We start from the raw sequence: 10,954 nt of genomic DNA on the forward strand, positions 1-10,954 counted from the left end.
GAGAAGACTGTGGAGAGGAGGGGGGGGGGGTTCAGTGCAAAAATAACCAGCAGCAACTGGACACCCCGCTTATATGCACGGGACAGTGAGGGAGGGTGGGGTGGCTGAGAATGAAATAACAGAAAGGGAGTGAGGCATTCCTAATAACAGCCCTCCTCCCAAAGCTGATGCCCTGTGCATACAAGCATGCACACACATAATGCATACATGCAGACTATACGCAGTCATACTTCTGACACACACAGACACACACACACAGTACCTGTATGTCATGGAAATAAGATGTGATTATAAGAAATGGATTCTCAGCTGTCATCCATCTCCACATGACAACAACAACGAATAAAAAGGATCTAGGTCCAGAGACTTTGTTGACAGATCTTGATCAAATAATTGCCTCAAGCATAATAATAATAAAATACATTTTGTTTGGAAGAAAGTTACTGTTGTTTAAAGTAAACAAATAAAGAGTATTACAAACAGTTGGTAAATCAGCAAATCAACCTGGAATATTAACTACTACTATCCGCTACACTTTTATCATCCATCTGACATACACTACATATCCTATTAGACATGTAGTATATCATAATCATGAACAGACCATCATAATCACACAGCCCTCCTCAACCAACAACAGGATTACTGTAAAAGCCGATGTCTGATTATTACTCAGCCAGAGTGAGTTGAGCTGAGGTGAACCACAGGCTCATTAGCATCTACTGGGGACATTTAGCACTCAGCCCCTACAGAGGAGCCGGGTAATTAGCATACAGCTGCAACCCAGCGGGCCAAAGTCAGCCTCAACTCTCACCCTATAGTTTCCCTATTCGCTTTCATCACCATGCACCGCTGTATGATGTACTGTATACACTCTTACTATTACTCTCTGTGTGGCGTGGCACAACCCTCATGTTCTGCTGGGAGGGAAATTGGGTAAACAAAATTCCTAAAGACAATATATCAAATTCTAATAACAGAAGCTGGTTTGGTCTGTCCAAGATGTAGATTAAATGTATAATGTCTTCATGTATGTGTGTGTAGTAGTACGTTGTCACTTACACTTATGGTCTGTTCTCACCAATAGCAGGAGAGGATGTAGTGGAGCATAATGCAGTGTGTGAGTACAGTACCTCATGGCTACATTGGAAATTAATTGAATGCAGCCGTGCTGCTAGACTTAGCTGCTTTGGGTGAGAACGGCTCATCAGTTTTATTGTCATTATACAGCACAAGTACAGTACAACAAAAAGATGTTTGGCATCCAACCAGAGTACAAATGTAAAAGTAACGTGCAATAGTAATAGACAATGTACAGGTGATTAAACTGGTTATAAAATATATCAATTAGTACTACAGAGTGTAGTGCTAATCAGATGTATGTACAGAGTTGTAATACCAATATGTACAGTGATACAGGTATAAAGACAGTATGGTCATAGAAGTCATACTGGCCAGCAGCGTAACTAGTAAGAGTAAGGGATATGTACATAATATAGTATCTACAGATAGGTAGATACAGTATATATATATATACTGCATATTACGGTATATACAGCATTATTGTACATGCCATCATACAGAGTTATATGTAGGTGTATAAGTAGGTATATAGGAGGATTATATGCCGACAGACATGGATATATATGCAGTAAATATGAATATATAATGTATATATGTGACATGTACAGCACTGTTGTACATGCTATCATACGGTAGACTAGAGTGGGGTGGGTAGTTAGGATTATTATGATTACTATGATTACAGTATAGGGCAGTTGTAGACAACTAAAGCACTAGGTAGGTATAAATTGAGTAGGCAAGGTAGACAAACCCTCTGGAAGATACAAAAAGGTTGTATTCCCCCAACAAATTGGTACCTAGGATTTCAATGCAGCACACAAGCCTCTCTTATACAACAGTATGGGTGTGGAAATTATTAATGTGGAAATTCAACTGCATCAATTTCCTCTGTTAGCTGGTAACTGAAGCAGAACCACCAGGATTTGTGTCACATGAGGAAATCCACCTGGACTCGTTTCCACAGATTCCCAACACAGCAAGACAACAGATGAAGGTGTAACAGAGGTCCATCTTTATTTGGAAATTTTATTACAATGAATAATCTGGAGACTGCTAGCTGGTGGCCTGAACACAGCGCAGACTGGTGACCAGGGGTGTAAAGTACTTGAGTAATTGTACTTTGTTACAATACTTAAGTACTGTTTTGGGGGATTTGTACTTTACTCTAGTATTATTAGGTTATTATACTTTGTACTTTTACTCCATTACATTTCAGAGAAAAAATATATACTTTTTACTACTTACATTTAAAATGCAGACCTACAAAGTACAAATCTCACAGGTTCAACCATTTTAATTAGTATATTTTAATTGTTTATCTGGCCAAACTAACGTTAACGTTATTAATCCTGCAACCGAAAATTAACCTGCCTGTAACTGAGGGGTACAATTCCCTGACTGTATTGATAAGTATGGTATCATTAAACCACTACCGATTATGTACTTTAACTACTGGCCACACAGTACATGATATAGATATGATGAACACTTTCCCACCTGATGAAACCAAGTCCACACAAATGTATAAATCGAATATTTTATATAGCAAAGGGTATATACAACGTTCACTTAATGACATTTATGATTTGAATGCACTTGTAAGGCAAATGAGTATTCGTAGGCAAATCAACATTGAATGTCCAATCTCTGGTTACGCAGGAAGCAAGTATACAACCTGGTTCTCTAGGGAACTATAGCGATGGTACTTAAATGATTATAGCTGGATACACTAAAAGGGGGTCCCGCTGGTTGTAAGTCAGTAGGGGGGGGGGGTTAGGAGAGCCGCTGGCGATATCCCATCTGGCCAACGATTTCTTGGGAGAATTCAGAGTGCTGAACACGGTGCCCACAGAACCTCGGTCCACAGATGAATACAGCTGGGCCCTCTTGTAGACGGTAGCTGCCGGTCCACAACGAAGAGACGTGAGGCGACCTCACTCGGGGTAGAGCGCCGTCTCACCTGGACTCCTCTCGGGGGGTAGTTCCAACACTCACTAGTGTTGGCTGTTATCCATGGCATAAATCAAAGCACCCAAAGCAAGTAGATAATCCAAGCCGTGTAGGGCTCGCCGTCGTCCGGGTAAAGTAATCCAATGTGCAGGTCCACTCGTCCTGGCCCAGAACTCCTCGGATGAAAGCACCACACGTGGTCTGCCCAGCCTGGTTAAGACTCTAGATAACGCGAGGAACGATGGGGGTACTGCTCACTTTATAACTCTAACCGAACGATGCACCATACATAATAGACTATTATTAACTTAATAGAAATACGTCCCACTCGACGGTATAGTGCCAAACTATGACAATTCAACTATTAATCCGCACGATGTCTCAATACCATTCTGAGGCCAAGTTGACCATACTGCACCACACGTGTATCGTGGGTGAGGCTTAACGTCTTGCCACTAGGTTGGAGGGTAAAGAACTAAAGGGCTAAAAGGACTAAAAGAAAGTTCTACTTTACTTGCGCCATATATATATGCGCTGTGAACAAATAGTACCATTCGTATTCCTACGCGGAACCGGGCTAGTAACGACATGTTCGTCGGCACGATTGAACTTGAACCAAGGGGCTTGGCTGCTGGCGCCAGGTTCTTGTCCAATGAGAGAATGAAACTATTATGGGCTGTTAGTAGACTAAAGGGATATTCAGTGTATATGTACAAGGAATATACAAGGGATATCAAACGATATACAAGTACTATTAAATATATATCCATAAATAAATATATATATTCGGTTTAATCTGATCCTTCACAACACCGCCCATACCCATGCTGATTGGTCCTTGTGCAACACTAGAAAGCGTGGATCTTTGATTAAACACCTGCTATCAGAAGAATAGACAGTCAGATCCACATTATGCTGTGGTTAATATTGTGATATTTTTCAGGGTATACTCCAGTATTCTGTCTTTAATATTGTGATATTATTCAGGGTACTCTAGTATTCTGTCTTTAATATTGCGATATTATTCAGGGTACTCCAGTATTCTGCCTTTAATATTGTGATATTATTCAGGATACACCATTCTGTTTTCTTATTCATGCTGTGATGTGAATGCCATCCATGTTAGTTTACCTTAAATGGAGAAGTGCATTAAATAATTTTAATGCAAAAAAAAAGTGTCCTCTGTTCTTTCATTTCAGCATTGTCTATCGCAGAACACATTCCATTGTGGGCACTGGCAGATATGCTTGGTTTCATTTCAGCCTTGCCTAAACACCAGCTGGTGATTTCACTAATTGGCTCACCTCTTCAACTAACTCACCTGGTGCAATGTATAGTTAAAATGAAAACTTGGCCCACGGTGGAATGAGTTTGAGACCCCTGGTCTATCCCTTTAAAAAAAAATGAACTTTTACATTTAAAAGTAGGACTTTTTAACTTTTACTCAAGTGTGTTTTTAGCCAGATACTTTGACTTTTACTTGAGTCAGATATTGAGACGGTACCCATACTTTCACTTAAGTATAATTTCTGGGTACTTTTTACACCCCTGCTGGTGACAAGGAAACATAGATATAAAGACTAGATGGCGCAAGGCACAGTCTCCTGCATACTAGAGTTCACCGGCGGCCATCTTGCTACAGTTAACTATTCTGGTACGTATTATGGTAGCTGCTTTAAGGTGAGTGATCTGCACAAACAAAAAATACTCTTAACTCGCTGAAATCTTGACGGATTTACAAACGGTTTGGTTTATTACAAACGTTATTAACGTGGCTATGATTCGGTAATGTTTGAATGGGGTCTCATTGGCCAGCCACAGTCAGACCAGTTTAGTTTATTTGGATCCCCAATAGCCAATTGCCACAGGCATAGGCTACTATTACTGGGGTCAGGGCCGCCTCAGGGGATGTGCGAGCAGTGCGGTCGCACAGGGCCTCGCGGGAAGGGGGGCCTCGCACAAAAAATAAAAAAAAAATAAAAAAAATATATTTTTAATTTATTTCTTTTTTTATTATTTTTTTGTATTTTTTTTGTGAGGCCCCCCTTCCCGCGAGGCCCTTTTTCATCACAGACCTAAAATCTAGTTTTGCTTATATGATTATATATTTCACATTAGACACGTTTGTAGAATGTGTCCGACTTGTTCCTGGCTCTGAGGCTCTGCAGCAGACATACTCACTATTGGAGCTCTGGGGCTCTGGGGCTCTGCAGCAGACACTATTGGTTTCAACGAAGGGAGGGGTTACATGTGTACAGTCGGCCGGCGTGTGTCAGCTGCGTTTGACTATTTCACGCGTGCAGCATTGGAGGTTATGCCAGCCAAGACGAAGAGGACGGTCGTTCGGCAGATGGACTGAAGATGAAAGTTGTTGCATGTTAGACAGTTCAGTCAGGCTAGCCATGTCGGCTTAGCTAAAGGCAGGGACAGCTAGTTAGCTTTAGCTACGTTATAATATCGAGTGCTAACGTGTGGTTCAGTCGGGATAGCCATGTCGGCTAGTAGCTAGCTTAGCTAAAGGCTAACTAGCGTTAGCTAACCTAGAGAGAGCGCGTGCAGCATTGTTATGCCAAGATGAAGAGGATGGTCGTTCGGCAGATGAACTTCGTCAACTCCACGCGGTTGTCTCCATCCTCTTGGACGTTTGGTGAGTTTTTAATGCACTCTATTCTATTCCCACCGTGGATATATATCTCTCTCTCTCTCTCTCTCTCGGGCCGGCTAGCTATCATGGCTAAGGCTAACGTTATGTTGGCTAACGTTATGTTGAGCCAAGCGGGCCGGCTAGCTAACGTAGCTAACGTTATATTGAGCCAAACGGGCCGGCTAGCTGTTGTAGCTAATGTTATATTGAGCCAAAGCGGGCCGGCTAGCTAACGTAGCTAACGTTATATTGAGCCAAACGGGCCGGCTAGCTGTTGTAGCTAATGTTATATTGAGCCAAGCGGGCCGGCTAGCTAACGTAGCTAACGTTATATTGAGCCAAACGGGCCGGCTAGCTGTTGTAGCTAATGTTATATTGAGCCAAGCGGGCCGGCTAGCTAACGTAGCTAACGTTATATTGAGCCAAACGGGCCGGCTAGCTGTTGTAGCTAATGTTATATTGAGCCAAAGCGGGCCGGCTAGCTAACGTAGCTAACGTTATATTGAGCCAAACGGGCCGGCTAGCTGTTGTAGCTAACGGTGTGTACCTGGTGTCAGTACCTGGCTACTCTATTTGCAGTTAGCCTATTTAGCTGATGTCGGCCGTTGGCTCCTTGCTACTTTGTTTTCTCTGGTATAGACCCTCTTCTCTTTGGATTTAAGTGTTGATCTTTGTCCTTTTGGATCTATGTATATTCATGTTGCCTTTGTGAAGTTATGTTTTCCTTCTGTTTTGTTCTTCCATTAAAAGTTGAATATCCTTTAGGGGCTCATCTTAGCTGTCTTGCTTATCTCTCTCATACATGCTCTCTCTCTAACACACACACACAGACATGCTCTCTCTCTAACACACAAGCTCTCTCTCTCTTTCTAACACACAAAATGACATGCTCTCTCTCTCTATATTTCTCTCTTTCTAACACACATATACATGCTCTCGCTCTAACACACACACACAAACAGACATGCTCTCTCTCTATCTAACACACACAGACATGCTCTATCTATCTCTCTTCAATTCAAATGGGCTTTATTTCACATTCTTGTATTTCTCCCAGTAGGTATGGGAGTTTTGAGTTATTGTCCATGTTTTCAAAGTCTCTTTGGGTGTTTGCAATTTGTGGGAAGTATATGTCTTGGTATAGTGGGCAGGTTGTTAAGAAGTGGAGCTCGGTTTCCACCTCATCTTGTGTGCAGTGGGTCTGTCTTCGCTTGGGAGCCAGGTCTGCCTTTCTCGATGGCTAGGCTGTGCTCGCTGAGTCTGTACCTAGTCAAGGATCTTCTTAGTATTGGGTCAGTCACAGTGCTCAGGTATTCTGCCACTGTGTACTCTCTGTTTAGGGCGAAATAGCATTTCAATTTGCTCTGGTTTTGGGTTGTTTGCTCTCTCTCTCTCTCTCCCTCTCTTGTAGAACGGGAGCTCTCTCTCTCTCTCTCTCTCTCTCTCTCTCTCTCTCTCTCTGGCCTTGCTCTGGTGGAGGGTCAGGGGCATTGCCGGGTCTGTGCAGCGATAACACTGTATATTGACTGTAGAATGGGAGCTCTCTCTCGCTCTCTCTCTCTCTCTTGCTATATGTTGACTGTATCATGCCCAGCCTCAGGCAGCGCTATTATTTAAGAATATGTTGACTGTATGAAAAAAAATATATATATATTTACCTTATAGGGGGGGGGGGGGCCTCGCTTTTAAATCTTGCACAGGGCCTCGCATTTCTCCCAGGCGGCCCTGCCTGGGGTCCACACAAATCAATACAATACAATAAAATCAATACAATACAATCAAACAATATCATCACCAGTATAAAAATCTAAACACAAGGTTAACAAAGGAGGCAAGGCGAACAGAGCTTTGACCTCCTCCAAATTCCCATTTTCGATGACAACCATGGTTATGTGAGTATTTTTGCATTTATTAAATGTTAGGCTAAAGGTTACATATGGAACATTTTAGTACTTGTGTATTTCTGAGTAGTCTGTGAGGTCAATGCAATGGACCAGGATAATGTATGAGCATTGATAACCAACTAATGCATAATTGTCATTGATTCCTCATGTTTTCTCAAATGCTCTCTGGGACTTTTCTCCAATCAAATACACTATGTGAAATAAGTTGAATTATGGTATTGGACATTCAAACTTCATGGTAAGAGAGCGGGGGTAACATTCTATCTCTTCCTCTTCTTCAGCAACATGTGCCCAAATGGCTCCTTACATTTATTAGGAAACTTCACCAGCAGCACGGGTGAGTCATCTAGTCTTTATATATATCTATGCAAGGAACCCCCACATGGCCGTAGCAGTCAGTAGAATGGTTGGGGTGGTACCCTGGCCTACATGCACTGAGCAAGAGTAATAGTAAACAATAATAAATTGCCACAATGGCGAAATGTTTCCACACAGAATAACACCCAATGGTTTGGGGTGTGAAAAACACCATCCACAAGTGGATACCATGTCTAACTTACTCACTTAATGAGCCACTCAGATTCGACACTCTGGTCGCATGGCTAAAAATGCACTCAATTAAATGCCTGTGATTACACAATGGCATGCAACACAAAGCTCTGCCCAGCAACTGGTGTTAAGAGAAGCACATGGCACTGCTGCTACGACCAGGAAAGGGGGAAGACAGAGGAAAACACTAACTAAAATAACCTACATACCAACAACAACTTACTGTACAAAATGTTTTTTAAATGATGGGCTGGGGTAATTAGGAAAGGGACGGACGTGGGGAGACAGCCTAGGGAGTGGGGAAAGGGGAAAATCAACTAAATAAATAAAAGGCTGATGTAACCAATAGTTACATCGACCCGGGGTGCAGCCCGGGAAAGAAAGAAACAGAAAGACAGGAACAAATACGAAAAGAGAAAAAAATACAGGCAGGCCAACAAAGCAGATAGAGAACGGACAGACATAATACACCAGTCATACTACAATTTATTATGGCAAAAAGGTGGGTTTTGAGCATGGCCTTAAAAGTCCGTAGAGTCCTTGTAGAAGTTGAGTGGGAGCTTGTGCCAGTCACCAGTCTTGTGTGTGGGATTTTAATTGATTGTTTGATCTGAGGGATCTGTGTGCCGCTGCCCTGCGGGTATGAAGCCCAACCAACACAGGATTGTGCCGACCAGAAGGCAGACAGTTGTGGTGCATTCGTAAAAAAAAATCTCAGTTCAGGAAATGTGGTGCATTCGTAAAAAATCTCAGTTCAGGAAATGTGGTGCATTCATAAAAATGCTCAGTTCAGGAAATGTGGTGCATTCATAAAAAAATCTCAGTTCAGGAAATGTGGTGCATTCATAAAAAAAAATCTCAGTTCAAGAAAAGTGACGTCCACGTCTGGCCCTAATGGAGAGGAAATGTCTATCAGTAGTTTGCTGTTTCCAGTTTAACACTTTAATCGCCGAAGACGCTGGGCAGCGTCTTTCCCCGCCATGCTTATTCTGCCGAAGACGCTGGACAGCGTCTTTGATATCAATATTTCAAAAATCTGTGATCAAAATCATATTTTTCCCACGGAGACATTATATGTACTGGTGAGCCCCTCTCAACTCTCCAATGGTTCAAGAGAGCCATCTGGTGGCCGATCGGCCGATCGGCCAAACAGGAAGTGATGCGGATGAAGTGGTGCTCACTCATATTTCGTCCGGGCACTCGCTATCGTTAGCGAGACTCCATCTTGACACACTGGATATCGATCGATTGCAAATAACTCGATAAACAACATGATTTGGACGTATATACTATTATACAACCTGGAAATGGATCGGATATTTCTACATCCCATAATAGGAATATTTCAGTTCCACGCTCATCGTCCAACGGCGCGAGGAAGATACGGTAAGATCCAGCATTATTTTTCAACGTGTTCGGTACTAACTGCTCTAATGATCATATCACCCACACTAGATGAATGATATAACGTTGGCCACGGAATTATAAACGACCCCTGCCCATCCGGTCAACATCAGATCATACTTAGTAACTCCTAGAAGCACGTCCAGTTGACATTTTTTATCTCGCACAGATTCCTATCAAACTGTATTTCATCATCAATATAATGCATTTGGGGCTATAAATCAAGTTCTGGAGAAAGCTGCAGAAAACGATAAAAACATACTTATACTTTAGACCGTATTTTAGTATGAATATGTGAATGAAAAAGTATAACGTTGCTACACCCTGAACAATAGATATAGGACGTTGAATGGGCCATAGTAATGTCAATTTAGCAATACAACTTAAAAGGTTATAGCCCTGCAAAGAAGGGGAACTTCTCCATGTTAAATAGGGCTGGCGAGGGATGGTAAATTATGAATTTAACCCCAGCGATCAAAGTGTTAACATCCAACTACACACAGCGAGTTAACAAAAGGCACTTAGCTCGGGGGAGGTTGTGTGTTGAGGAGCCCCCAGAGGAGTAGACATCTGTGCCCACATTGGAGATGATTGATGGATGGAGGACGAAGTTGGAGGATGCATCTGAAGCCAATGTTGTAAGGGAGTATGTGTAACACGCAGCTGGAGACTTCCGCCGAGGAATGGTCCACCATCGTGACCGTGGGCTTCCATTATAAAGACCAGGTGTGTCTCACATACCTACTGTATAGCAAACTGGAAGAGAGCAGGTGGGGCACCTGGGAGGTTGGTTGTCAGTCAATCCCCAGGTCCAGGTCGTTTGTCCACAGCTGTGCCCAATCACGTATCAATTAGTCAATAATGTCCAAATGTTCTGGGCACAGCTGTGGGAGAGAAATCATGCAAGTTGCAACATAGTTCAAGTGGTTCATGTTGTGACTCAGTTACCATGGTGACCATGGGCTTCCATTATAAAGAACAGTGTCTCACATACCTACTGTATAGCAAACTAGAAGAGAGCAGGTGGGGCACCTGGGCGGTTGGTTGTCAGCCAATCCCCAGGTCCAGGTCGTTTGTCCACAGCTGTGCCCAATCACGTATCAATTAGTCAATAATGTCCAAATGTTCTGGGCACAGCTGTGGGAGAGACATCATGCAAGTTGCAACACATAGTTCAAGTGGTTCATAGTTGTGACTCAGTTACACATTAATCAAAGGCATAAATCCAATGTTAATCCAAAAGTTCTTGTAATCCATGATTTAAGTTCAAGTTTCAAGTTTCTTTAATAGTTGTCATACAGAAGTACAGAATACTTTCATACAAAATGCTTCTTACTGTTACGCTCCAGAGACTGTGCTAGACAAGATAGTATCAAATAACATAGTATAGCATGTAATTTAGAAGAAGAAAATGAGGTCA

Source organism: Notolepis coatsorum, assembly GCF_963971535.1.
Source record: "Notolepis coatsorum genome assembly, chromosome: 5".
Taxonomy (NCBI): domain Eukaryota; kingdom Metazoa; phylum Chordata; class Actinopteri; order Aulopiformes; family Paralepididae; genus Notolepis; species Notolepis coatsorum.